Source organism: Tetrao urogallus (assembly GCF_951394365.1).
Source record: "Tetrao urogallus genome assembly, chromosome: 1".
Lineage (NCBI taxonomy): Eukaryota > Metazoa > Chordata > Aves > Galliformes > Phasianidae > Tetrao > Tetrao urogallus.
In genome coordinates, this window is record NC_136813.1 from 120,758,395 (window position 1) to 120,771,661 (window position 13,267).

Consider the following 13,267-nt stretch of genomic DNA (forward strand, 5'->3'; position numbering starts at 1 on the left):
TTATGTTATTGTTCTGATCATGTAACTATTTAAATTGGGAAAATCAGGACTATGGCTTCCAGGATGAAGAAGTGGCATCAAAATTAAGAAATCCCCCAAAGTCCAAGGGCTCACAGAAAGAAGAAGATGAAAATCTTGTTGAAGGAAAAATCCTTTAAGTGGTGGAGAAATCCTAATAATTGGAACTGAGCAGAGTTTAATGCTACATGATGCCCCCAAGATACCTCTGAGGAGCTGCCTGGCAAGAACTATGCTTCCCAGAGTAGCAGCAGGAAGAGAAGTTGAGATGTAGGTATTGTAGTGCTTGTCTGGGGAGAGGTAGCAAGCACTTAATAAACCAGAAAAGTAAAAGCTCTAGTATCTGTGCTTATTAAATAAACCCCTGTTGAGGGAGCTTGGTTTGCAGAAGTGAAGGACCAAGGAGAGGGATGTGAATTATCGCTTGTCTGTCACTGACTACTGGTAGATTATAGAGAAGAGGCAGACAGATTCTCCTCAAAGATGCACAGCAAATGAGAAGCAACAGATGGCAAAAAGTGAAAGTGACATAAATAGGAAGAAAAAAGGTTTTTCCCAAGAATGCACTGAAACAGGTTGACTAGCTGTAGAATCTCCATGCTCAGAAATATTCAAAATTCAGCTGGACAAGGACCTTAGCAGTCCAGTCTTGCTCCAAGTTTGATCTTTGAAACAACCCCATCCAGATGTGACTAAGTTTAGATCAAATATCAACTTTCATATTGAATATACTCAGAGCGCAACAAGACAAAAATTTTTGGTAACATTCACCAAGAAAATATCCTTCCTTATTTTTTCCTTTAATTTACTTCTTTAAGCTAGAAAGAAGAAAAGTAACAATGCACTTTTTCCTTTAAGTTAGAAGGATTGAAATAGTTTTTAGAACCTATGGTACAAATGAAGAACTACCCTGGGAGCAAACTTTTTCCCTCAGCTAAAGTACAATTACAAGCTTCTCTACATGATGGGACAAAAGCACAACATTGTATCATGGGTAGTGATGCTGAGACATGCAGAACTGTGCATGTGAAAGACACTGGTGTGTAGTTATATTGGTATGGCTACTGGTTATCACAGAACATCTGATTATTTAACTACAGGTATGACTTGTCTAACCACTGGCTCATATGATGCAAGCAAAACAAACAAGCAAACAAAACAAAACAAACAAAAAAAAAACCCAGCCCATTAAAAAAAAAAATCAAAAATCAACAACCTGTTCTTACATGGTTGCCAATGTTTGAATGCCTACTCATACCATGGGTAAATTTTAATCTACTAGTAATTATTAAATGTGCGCAAATACGGATCAAGATGTTCTTCCAAATGATTTTAATATGGTACCTTTAATTCAGTCTACAAGAAGTACTATGTATTTATTTGACTTAGAGATTTTAAGTGCCTTCCTTTCAAAGCAAGACCCACAGGAAATCAGTTCTGAAATAAAGACAATGCAGATTTGATTCTTTCACCTGGATTCAAAGTCTTTAATTTCCCCAGTGAAAATCTGCAGTAAATCACTGGTAGCCTACAAAAAAACCCAACATATACAAGCATCAAACAGTTTAAGCAAGACTTAAAATATAAATACATCTCTCACTAACAAAAAGCAAAAGTTTCAAAAGCAGGGTAATTCTTTGCCCAGCTCCTCTTGAACAGATTTTCCAAGACCAACTGTAGGAGAGTAGTACAGATGAAAGAGAAACAGATACAATTCAACTTTCTGATACAGATCGGTCTGTATATAAATATTTGGGTCCCAAAATTGATGTTGCCACAAATGTCCAAGATGATTATGGTGTTTATAGAACTGCATTCCCCTACTTAAATTCTGTTTAACTTAGGAATGTCCAACCTGCAGCTGGTGGGCCACATGTCCCAGCACGTCACATATTGTGACCCATGCCATCTCAAATCTTTATGTTTTAATTAAAAAAAAAAAAATAAATAAAACTTAACATAAGTTTAGTTACTTATAAGCATTAACTATATTATATATTTTACAAAGACTGCTCCAAAAGTAATGCCTCCTGTTTCATTATGTTGGCCCATGACACCAGATGCAGATGGTGATAGAATGGCAGTAGAGGTTGAGCCTTCCCACTCATATTTCATTACATTTTCTAACCACGTGACAAATAGCAGCAGAAGAGCAATCCGACAAAATGGTGTCTGATATGGAAGTGCGTATGAAGCAAAGGTGTATCATTCAATTCCACCATGCAGAAAAAAATGGCAATCAGTTACATTCATCAACACTTGCTGAACAGAGGATGTTAACACATTGAGGTGGTGAGTGATGCATTTCAGCAGTAGTGACAGAGACGATGGATCAGCTCCACTGGTGCAGATTTATACACCATGCAGGCTCTCATTTATCACTGGTGAAAATGTGTAACTAATGGAGGTGACTGCATTGAAAAACAGTTTGGTAACAGAATTTGAACTATCAAATAGTAGTATTGTGCTCTTCATATCTGCTGTAATTTCTATGAAAATGAGTAGGGGGACATTACTTTTGGCTGGCTGCTTATTTAATCCATGTGTTCAGTCTAGACGTTCTCATCTTCATATAACATACTTCCTGGATTTATGTAGTATTTTTATGAAAGAAAGAAAAGCCAACTTCTTTATCAAAATACTTGTTGCCATGATTTTCTGCACTGAGTTCCTGTGGAGATAACAAAGTCCCCAGCACTATAAAGCTGTACAGTTGTTGAAACAGTTCTAGAGGAAGTCCATAAAGATGACCAGAGGGCTGGAGCACCTCTCTTGTGAAGATAGGCTGAGAAACCTGGGCTTCTTCAGCCTGGAGAAGAGAAGGCCTTGTAGAGACCCCATCATGATCTTCCATTTATAGGGAGCTTCTAAGCAGGATGGACTTTTAAAATGGCCTGATAGTTATAGGACAATGAGGAATGGTTTTAAACTAAAAGAGGAGATATTTAGATTAGATATTACGGGGAAAATTTTTACACAGAGAGTAATGAGGTGCTGGAACAGGTTGCCCAGAGATGTTGTGAATGCCTCATCCATCCCTGCCAGTGTATAAGGCCGGGACCTTGGGCAACCTGACCTAGTGCCCCATTTAATGGTTTGCAACTTTACCCCCAGCATGGGGGCTGGAACTAGATGGCCTTTAAAGTCCCTTCCAACCCAAGCCATCCTATGATTCTAGATAACAGCATAACCTTTTGATGTCTTCTTGGTTAAGATCTCACATGAGATTATGTTAAAAATATTACTGAAGTCTTAAGTTGACAACATTCACTGTTCTCCCTTCATTTACCAAACAAGTAATTTCATCATAAAAGGCTGTCTGGATTAGTCAAGCATGTCTTTCCCATGATAAATCCATGCTGAATATTCCTGCTTACCTTCCTGCCCTTCCTGTGCCTGGAAATGATTTCCAGGGTGAGGTATTCCACCACTTCCACATAGATCAAGGTAAGGCTGACTGAACTGTATTTTCTCGGGTACTTTTTCTTGTTTCTTCATGTAAGGAGGCAGGAAGAATATGTTGCTGCTTCTCTTCAATAAGGCCACCAAGTGCTTGACACCTATATTGAGTTTCAAAGGCAGAGAGGAATGCTGAATCCAGCCAAAAGACAGACAACACAACCGTTAACATTACACTGCTGATTTGAAGACCTCAGTGTCATGTAAATAATGCATGGTTTTTAGGCTGAACATCCCCAAAAGATAAAATTGGTTGATAAAAAAATAATCTATGACATAAAGACACATTGCAGAACTTAGTAAAATAGAAATTTGTATGATGACGTGTATGATATCATAATACGAAAGGCCAGCAGGCAAACAAAAATATTTAGGAAGTTCAGTAATTAAGAAAGTCTATCTTATTTAACAGTTCTGCTTTTTTTTTTTTTTTTTTTTTTTTTAAAGTAACTGCTTTGAGATTGAAAAGACAGCATTCCCCCTGCCTGATATTAGTTTTGCTTGAAGTCTTTGGCCAGTAATTGGACCAGTTACCAGATAAACATGTCACTTTAGCCTTAGGCCTCCTACCTTGCTTACTGCGCAACTATGTCTTGTAACAATATTTTAGAAGTTAACACCTATTCACTGTAAAGATTGCTAATAATTTTTAATGTTCCTTTGGCTGAACTATTTGGGGTCAGCTAAAAAAGTTTTCATCAGTAAGACAAGATAAGAAAATATATGATTTAAGATATTCAATCTTATCTGCTTTGGAGGCAAGCCCAGAGCAAATAAAAAAATTAAATTATCATCAGTTACATGTTTAAATTGCTGTTATTAATTGTATATAATTCTATAATTCCAATAGATTGGAATTACAGGATGTGATAGTTCAGTATTTTATATATATCTTCAGACCAAGAATACATTTCAAATATCTTTCTCAATGACCTGAATCAGCAGATTCTATCAGCAGCTTACCAGCTGCTGATAAACACACTTCTTGGAAATCCACTTGTTGGATGTGCATAAGAATAGTTGTTAGTATGAAAATAATATACATTATTTGTAAGGAGTGGCTACAATCAATGGCACAGCTATTTTTGCTTTATTATTGATTACCAGCAAAGATAATAGCCTCATGCATCAAAGTAAAAACACTTGAAGTGCTTCACTGTTTTCTGTTTGCAGCATAAAAAGAACACCACTCAGCATTACCTAACCAGAATCATTTCCTGACTGGCAGTAAGGAAGACTGACTATCCATTTCTTTTTTAAAGCTCATTCAAATGCATTTGAATAGATATAATGCAATGCCCATTCACACAAGAGGAAGACCTTAATTCTTCTTTAAAGAGAACCTCCATCAAATTTCTATTTTCCACATAACTAATTGCAAATCTAGTCTACATTGCTTAACTACAAATGTTACCCTTAGTGATATGCATCAAAACGCTAGTTTCAGTCATCCCTTTGGGACAGAAGCTATCCTCAGAATCACTGGTCAGGACTTGCACAGAAGAACAATTACCAATGAGTGGCTAATATCATTATCCAGAGAGTGGATTAATTGCCTGGTCATGTGTAGCAATAGAACAAGGGGCAGAAACAAAAACACAGGATCCATACTAACACAAGAGCTTCTTTACTGTCAGAGTGATGGAGCACTCAAACAAGATGTCCAGAGATTTTGTGGAGTCTCCTTCTTTGGAGATATTAAAAACCCACCTGGATGCCTTACCTGCGTGACCTGCTGTAAGGTACTGTTTTAACGTGGGGATTGGATTCAGTGATTTCTAGAGGTCCCTTCCAACCGCTACAGTTCCGTGATTCTGATTTTCTCAAGCCATCTCAGCTGTATAGATTAAATCATGCTAGATCCATGCTGATCATGTCATGTCAAAATCCAGCTCTTTCTCCTGTGTGTAAAATGAGCATATGTTTCATAAGAATGTTTCATCCCTAAGAATACCCTGTCCCCAGTGACCAAGATCTCATTTGTTTTCCCTCTAAACCCTATTAGGGCTTTCTGCCATCTTCTGCCTCTGTAACAGATGCTTGTGTAATTAATATAAGCTATATATAAGATTTTTGTGCATTGTAGGGCATAATTCTGAGAAACATACATACAAAACCAAAATAGAATAGCAAAGAAGGAAAGCACAGCCACCTGGGCCATGAGAGACCCATACTGAGTTGCTTCAGCTAGAGCTGCTTTCCTGAATTAGTCACCCTTTCTATACTAGACCAAAACTGTGACCTCATAGGCGCTTAGAAACATTTAAGTCCTCCCCAGCCTTTGGACAAAGTGGGGCTGGGATAACAGGCTTTTGACAATTCTGAGGCTCCAGCAAAGCACTGGTAGTCAGAGATGTGATACACTGCCACTGTGGCTTTTCTCCTATGTGAACAGGATATTTTACATCCTCGGTTCATCTCTAGATAGTGCAGTTTATTCAAACTAGGTTTTCAAGAATCATGGCCTCTTCCCAAAGACAAATGTCTCCTTACGATTTCAGTGCCTCCTGCTTGTTCCTCTTTCTCAGCTCAACTTTAGCAAGAACTCCCATCAGAACAGAAGTGACCACTGTTCCCACGCACTTGCACACAGCTGAAGTAAAAAATCTACAAGCAAACAAGTAATGCACCCCGCTCAGGAACAAAAAATATACACAGTAGAATAAAAGCATATATAGAATATAGCAGAAGTTTCTTCTCATTGCATGTCTACAGCAGAGAGAATTTACAGATCCCTTCTGTACTTCTCTTTCTTCCATGCTGCTACAATCCCTGGGCTGAAGTAGTCTGCATGAAGCAGGCATAGCCATTTTGCACCAGGAGAGACTGGATGATGCACTGAGGTTCTCAGTGCTTATCTGTCCTTCAAACAGCTTATTTCTCCTGCAGTCATATGCAGAGGCTGCTGCATTACTGGCCTTGTAAAGGACAGGCAAGTCAATCTCTGAGCTACAAACTATAGCTCTGCTAATCTCAGAAGAATCTGTGTTGCCTCCTTCCTTATATCTCTATGCTCCTTTACTATCTGATCTCAACAAAAGTGTTGGTTGGAATTGACCTGTAGAGGTCATCTAGATCTATCTTCTTAGAGCAAGACTACTGATGCAAGGTCAGCCAAAGCTCCATCAAACAAAATCTTGGAAACTTCAAAGCCTGATTGGCTAATTTCAGTGCTAAACTATTCAACTGGTGACATTTTTTCCCTAATGTCCAATCCAAATCTCAATAATATTACTGGGGAACCTACAGGAAGAGTTTTCTCCATCCAAAACCTTTCCTCATGGAGGAGTTGTTTACTCCCTCAAGAGTAGATAGTCCTTCCAGAGAGCTCTTGACAAAGGGAAGGGCTGGGCAATCACAAACTGCATGAAGCTGAACAACAGCAAGTGCTGGATTCCTCCAGGAATCCACCTCCAGCAGGTGCAACCTGGGGTGGGGCAATCTCGCATGTACATACAGACTGGGGGATAGAGGCTGGAGAGCAGACCTGTAGAAAGGGATTTGGGGGTTCTGCTTGGCAGAAAGTTATGTATTAGTCAGCAGTGTGCTCTGACAGCTGAAAAAGCCAACTGTACCCTGGGGTGCATCAGACACAGCATTATCAGCTGGATAAGGGAAGAGACTCTGCTCTGCCTCGAGTGTTGTGTGCTTCCTTACATCAAGGGAGAGTCAGGTTGAGTATTAGGCTAAGGTTCTTCCCTGAGAGGGTGATTTGGAGCTGAAACAGACTCCCCAGAGCAATGGTCACAGCCGCAAGCCTGCCAGAGTTCAAGAAGCATTTGGACAGTATTCTCAGATACTGTGTTTGATTTCTGGGTGGTCCTGTGTGGAGCCAGGAGCTGGACTCAATGATCCTTGTGGGTCTCTTCTAACTCAGGATATTCTATGCTTCGATAGCTCCCCTCCTTATCCATAAAACTTCCCCTTTACTACCATGACCTTACATTTTCAAAGGCTTATACAGGACATATGGCTGAAAAGCTCCTGTTAAATCTGAACTAATTTGGCTCTGTCATGGTTTGGCCTGGTTTGGCCTAGTTCCATGACAAGGGAGGTAAAGGGACTCACAATCCCACGCCCCGGGAAAAAGGGGGAGGGGAAGGAAAAGGCAAAGAGATGAGCCTGGATGTGGAAAACAGAAGCAATGAGCTGTAAGAGATTATTCTTTTACATCATTGCCTCAAAGCTTGCTGGAGACACAGATGAACAAGTCCAAGCAAGTGCTGGGCAAGGGTTGTGAAATCCTTTGTCTGAGGGACACAGATGGACAAGGCCAGGGGCAACAAGAAAGAGAGAAGTCTCAGATTAATGGCCAGGAAGCAGTTTTTCATGTGGGTTTATGCTGAGGAAGATGGATATCTCAAGGAGTACTGCACGTGACACTTACTCAAGCACCCAGGGATGTCACATAGGCAGGAAAAAAGGAGGATATAAGAAGGATCAACAATCATAAGGGTAGGTGTCTGCCATCAGATCCTTCACTATGGAATGCCTACATGCTGATGGACTCCCCTGGGCCTGCTACCTGAAAGCTGCTGCTTCCTCCTGGACTTACCCTGTGGCTTCTTCCTGCTACCTGCTTGCTGCCCAAGGACAACCATGCTACTGCTGCTCTCCCCGTGCGCTTTTGCCTCGGACCATCAGAACAGCATGCAACAGGATGCTGCTGGATCCTGGTGAAGACTATCCCAGCTTTATGCAATTCTTGCTTCTTTCCTATCTTTTTTGTCACCCTCTTTCCCTTCCCCATCACCCTAATTCATAATACTCACCATCCTCCCCTTCCCCATCTCCCTGGTTAAGATTTGCAATAAACTGGTCAGATCAACATTGTTGTTTGTTAATCTCACACCAGGTATACATATATCAAAGACCCTCTTCTTCTTCCTATGAATTGGAGCGAGACATGAGCTAAGGGCAAAGCCTTAGAGTACTAAATATAATAGCAGAATGTGAGATAATACAATATAATACAGTGTGATTGGAATTGAAGCTAGTGAATCAAATAAAATGAGAGAGAAAGAGTTCACAAAACCAAAGTCCTTATTCTAATGCTGTAGGTGAGATGGACAGGGAACAAAGAGAAGAGCCGTCTTGTGTCTCCCACTGAGTTTTATATTTCCCTTTGAATAGAAGCCAGAAATGGAAGAACTGACTCTTCTGGGAGTTGTAACTCATTCTTCTCTTCTGAGACCAAGAGGCAAGAAATACTGATAATCTAAAGAACTGCAGCACTATCTCTTTAATTCCCAGTGCACTGTATGATGTTATGATGTGGAATACTAATCAAAAATCAAAACCATGACAAATTCTAAGTTTAGCTTAATTAGAAAGACAATTTCAGGAGATGAACTTAATGGATTTGTAACTTTGCAGTCATCTGTTTTTAAGAAACAGTATTCAACTGCAACATTTTCAGTAAGTGAAACTGAAGAAAAGGATGTTTTCCAAGGTGTTCCTAGGAGATAACTTTTTTCACAGAATCATAGAATTACCAAGGCTGGAAAAGACCTCCAAGGTAATCTAGTCCAATTGTTTACCTATCACCAGTATTACCCCCACTAAACTGTGTCCCTTACTTAGAACCACATCTAAACGTTTTTTGCACACCTCCAAGGACAGAGACTCAACCACTTCCCTGAGCCTGTTCCAGTGCCTAAAGACTCATTCAAAGAATTTTTTCCTAATATTCAACCTGAGATATTAATAGCATGCTTTAAGGAGGCAAGAGATGCAGTTGAGGAGAGTTTCAGCAAAGCACTTAACAGTGTCTCGAAAATGATGCTTAAAATATAATTTGGACATAATCAGTCAGTTAAAAACCAAGTATATTTACATAAACAGTAACAAACAATCCTGCATCATAGAGTACTAACAAAACATAGAAAGTTGTTAAGAACTCATTATTTACATCAATGGAAATATTTGCATTTTGAAGGAGGGAAGTGGCTGCAACTGGACATCAAAATAAATCAGAATGATTTCTCCAACTATGAAATGAAACTTGGAAATACTACGTGGTAATCAGGAGATCTGGTTCTTTAGTGACCATCGCATCAAATGATAAATCAGAAACATGATTTTCAAAACAATTTGGTATAATAAAGGGATAAAAATTAGTTCTGAGGGGCTAGAGGGAAGATTAGTTTGAATTTTATAATAGTAGACTAATCCTATTTGCACATCAGCCAGTAGTAAATCTCTGCTGCCCTGCATCGTTGATGCCAAGCAGCACACTTCTACCGATTGTACGTAAAACTCCACTAGCACAGCCATTGGAAACATCTTGTGTAGTGAATATTAAATAACAGTGATAAATATAGAGGAGTTGCAAACAGGCTAATAGTTAATGGAAAAAGGACAGACTCATTAGAAGAAAATGGCCACATATCTGGAATTAGCAATATTCCCAGAGACTGAATGAGATCTGTTACCTGATCAGGCCAGGCTGCCAGTACTCTTTGCAGGGTTTGTTTAGACTGAGAAATTCATGAGTGGGCTGATACCTAGTTAAACAAGGAGCTCCAGAAAGATGTTTACAGCCACATCAGACAAAATGTCCAAAAGTCAATGAACTAATTTAATACATAGCTACTCTGCAGACATGAGGTTCATATCTATATCATGCTACGAATGAAGATATGGTATGGATCCTTCAGCAAGCACTGTGTAGACATGCTGCAAAGATACACAGAAAGACAGAACCTCGAATTACTGCACTGATTTCTGGGCTTATCTATAATAAAAATTTAACAGCAACCCTAAACAAATTTCATTTGAGTGTGACAAAAAGACCTTGAGAGCTATAAGAGTTTTGAAGAAATGATTTGTCCCCATTAGTCAAATTTTAATTTTAAATTTAAATTTTAAAAATTTTTTAATTTTAAAATTAATTTTAATTAAATTTTAAATTTATTCCCCATTTTGATTACAGAGATCTACCTGCTCCCTCTCACACAGAGGGTTACGTAAAGCCCCAGTAAAAAAGCCAAGGGAAGTGACAGACAACAGACACATGCATTACACTTGAAATAGCTGAAGGGTAGAGTGGAAATAAGGTGTCATCTATTACAGGGAGAAGTCACGGCAAAAAGATCCTTGGTAAATAAAATGTAGTATGGTACATTTTAAAACATTTTAAGCCTTTTTAAGTCTTTGACTTCAGTGAAGACCTCATGCAGATCAGCTTTGTAGCAGAGCCTTGTACCCAGGTACCCTTCGCAGAGAAGTAAAAACATGGCAAAGCACTGTGAGAAGAGCCAATGGAAAAGCAAGGAATTCCCCACCCCACCCTAAGTACTGAGTACCCGAGACACAGCAACACTGATGCAGTGTGGATGGATCTGGGAGTGATGGCAGCCAAACCCCCCACATGTACATAGGTGGTCCCATCAGAGCACAGGAAGCAGGAAGGGAAATCAGCATGGCACAAACCATTTGAGATGAGCCTTCCAGCACTGGTGACCCAGACAGAGTGCCTGCCCAAGAACATGGCTAGCTGCTGAGGTCTCTGGCTGCAGGGAGCACTGAGCATGTTGCTGCCTATGGAAGTAAACAATACCAACTGCCAACTGTGTGATGTGTCAGCAGGATCTGCACAGCCTCAGAGTGGCAGAACTCAAGGAAGAGGTGGAGAGGTTAAGGAATGTAAGGGAGTGTGAGCAGGAGACAGACTGGTGGAATAGCGCTCTGTCATACCTATGAGAAAGGCACCGGGGTGTTACACTCTAACTAGCAGTGGACCCTCTGCCCTGTCACCACCAGGAAGAGAGAGGGGACCCAAGAGATGGGAAGGAAAGGAAACAGGTCTCAACTTGGCATCACAGGCAAATCTTCCTGCCTACCTTGATTTCCCAGGTGCCTCTATAATAGGTCTGAGATTCTGGATCTTGAGGAAGAGGTAAGTGGGGATGCAATGGATGATCTCTCTCAGAGTTTGACTCTCTGGTTATTACCCTTTACTGATAGTTTAGGCTGACAGCAGTGAAGTTGCTAAGAGAAGCTTGAGGACTATCAAAAGAGGCTTCAGGGAACTGGGGTCGTTAGTTGATGGGGCAGTATAGGTAGTATTTTCCTCCATCCTTTCAGTGGCAGTGAGAGATACTGAGAGAACTAGGAAAACCCATGTGATAAATGTGTGCCTAAGAGGCTGGTGCCGTTGCAGGAATTTTGGCCTTTTCAACCATGGGGGAGTTTACTCAGCACCTAGCCTGAAGGCTACAAATGGGTCTTACAAGTCTCAAAGGGTGAAATGAATCCTAGCCCAGGAGCTGACAGACCTCATTGAGAGGGCTTTAAACTAGGTATGAAGCTGTCTTAAAGGCACAGGAGCAGGCTGTTCATGAGTGACAAGATGACATGGAGGCGAAGAAGACGAGAGTGGATGAACAGAATTTAACTGAGACTCTGGGAGAAAAAATAGAGTTTACCTCCTGTTGAAGAAGGGAAAGGCAACTCAAGGAGCATACAAAGAAGTTTCTATGGAAAAGGCAAAAGCCCAGCTTGAACTCAATCTGGCTATTGTAGTAAAAGGGAAAATAAATAATAAATATATTAGCAGTAAGGAGGAGGGCTAAAGAGAATCTCCATCCTTTACTGGGTGCAGAGGGGAACATGACTACTGAGGATAAGGGAAAGGCTGAGTTTCTCAATTCCTTATTTACATTTGTCATTAATAGTCAGTTCAGTTATCTTCAGGGTATGATATTGCCTTACCTCGGTGCAAGGGATGGGAAGCAGAATAAGCCATCCATGATTCAGGTGGAGCCTGTTAAAGACCTTCTATACTGTTAAAGACTCCATCTAGACTGTCATAGTTCCATGGGGCCAGTTGGGATCCACTCTAGGATAGAGAGGGAGCTGTCAGGGTGATTGCCAAGCTGCTTTCCACCATCTATCACATTCTTGGTCAACCAGAGAGGACTCAGAGGATTGGAGGTTTGCTAACGTGACTCCCATCTACAAGAAGAGTTGTAAGGAAGATCTGGAGAACTACAGGCCTGTCAGCATGACTTCAGTGCCAGGGAAGATTATGGAACAGATCATCTTGACTGTGATCATATAGCATGTATGGGACAACCAGGGAATCAGACCCAGCCAGCATGGGTTCTTGAAAAGCAGGTCCTACTTCACCAACCTCATCTCCCTCTATGACTTGAGTGACCAAACTGATGCATGAGGAAAATTCATAGTCTACCCAAACTTCATTAAAGCCTTTGAAACTGTCTCCCACAGTAGTCTCCTAGTGAAACTGACAGCTGTGTCTTGGACAGATACACTCTTTGCTGGGTACAGAACTGGCAGGAGGGCTGCGCCCAGAGAGTGGTTATAAATGGAATTAAATTCACGAAGACACAAAGCTGGGAGGAAGTGCTGATCTTCCTGAGGATAGGAAGGTCCTTCAGAGGGATCTGGACAGGCTGGCTCACTGGGCTGAGGCGAATACACATTGATCCCAATAGCCCCAGGCAATCCTACAGGCTTAGGACAGATGACTGGAAAACTGTCCGGAGGAAAAGGACCTGGGGATACTGGTAGATGCTAAACTGAACATCAGCAAGCAGTGTGCCCAAGCCAAAAAAGCCAATGGAATCCTGGCTTATATCAGAAGTAAAGTAGTCAGATGTGAGGTAATTTTCCTGTACTCAGTTCTGGTGAGGCTGCACCTTGAATACTGTGTTCAGTTTTGGTCTCCTTCCTACAAGAAAGACATAAAGGCCCTGGAGCACATCTGCTTGAACTGTTTTGAATTCATCTCCAAGGCTGCTTATGGTAATGAAATCTGCCATAT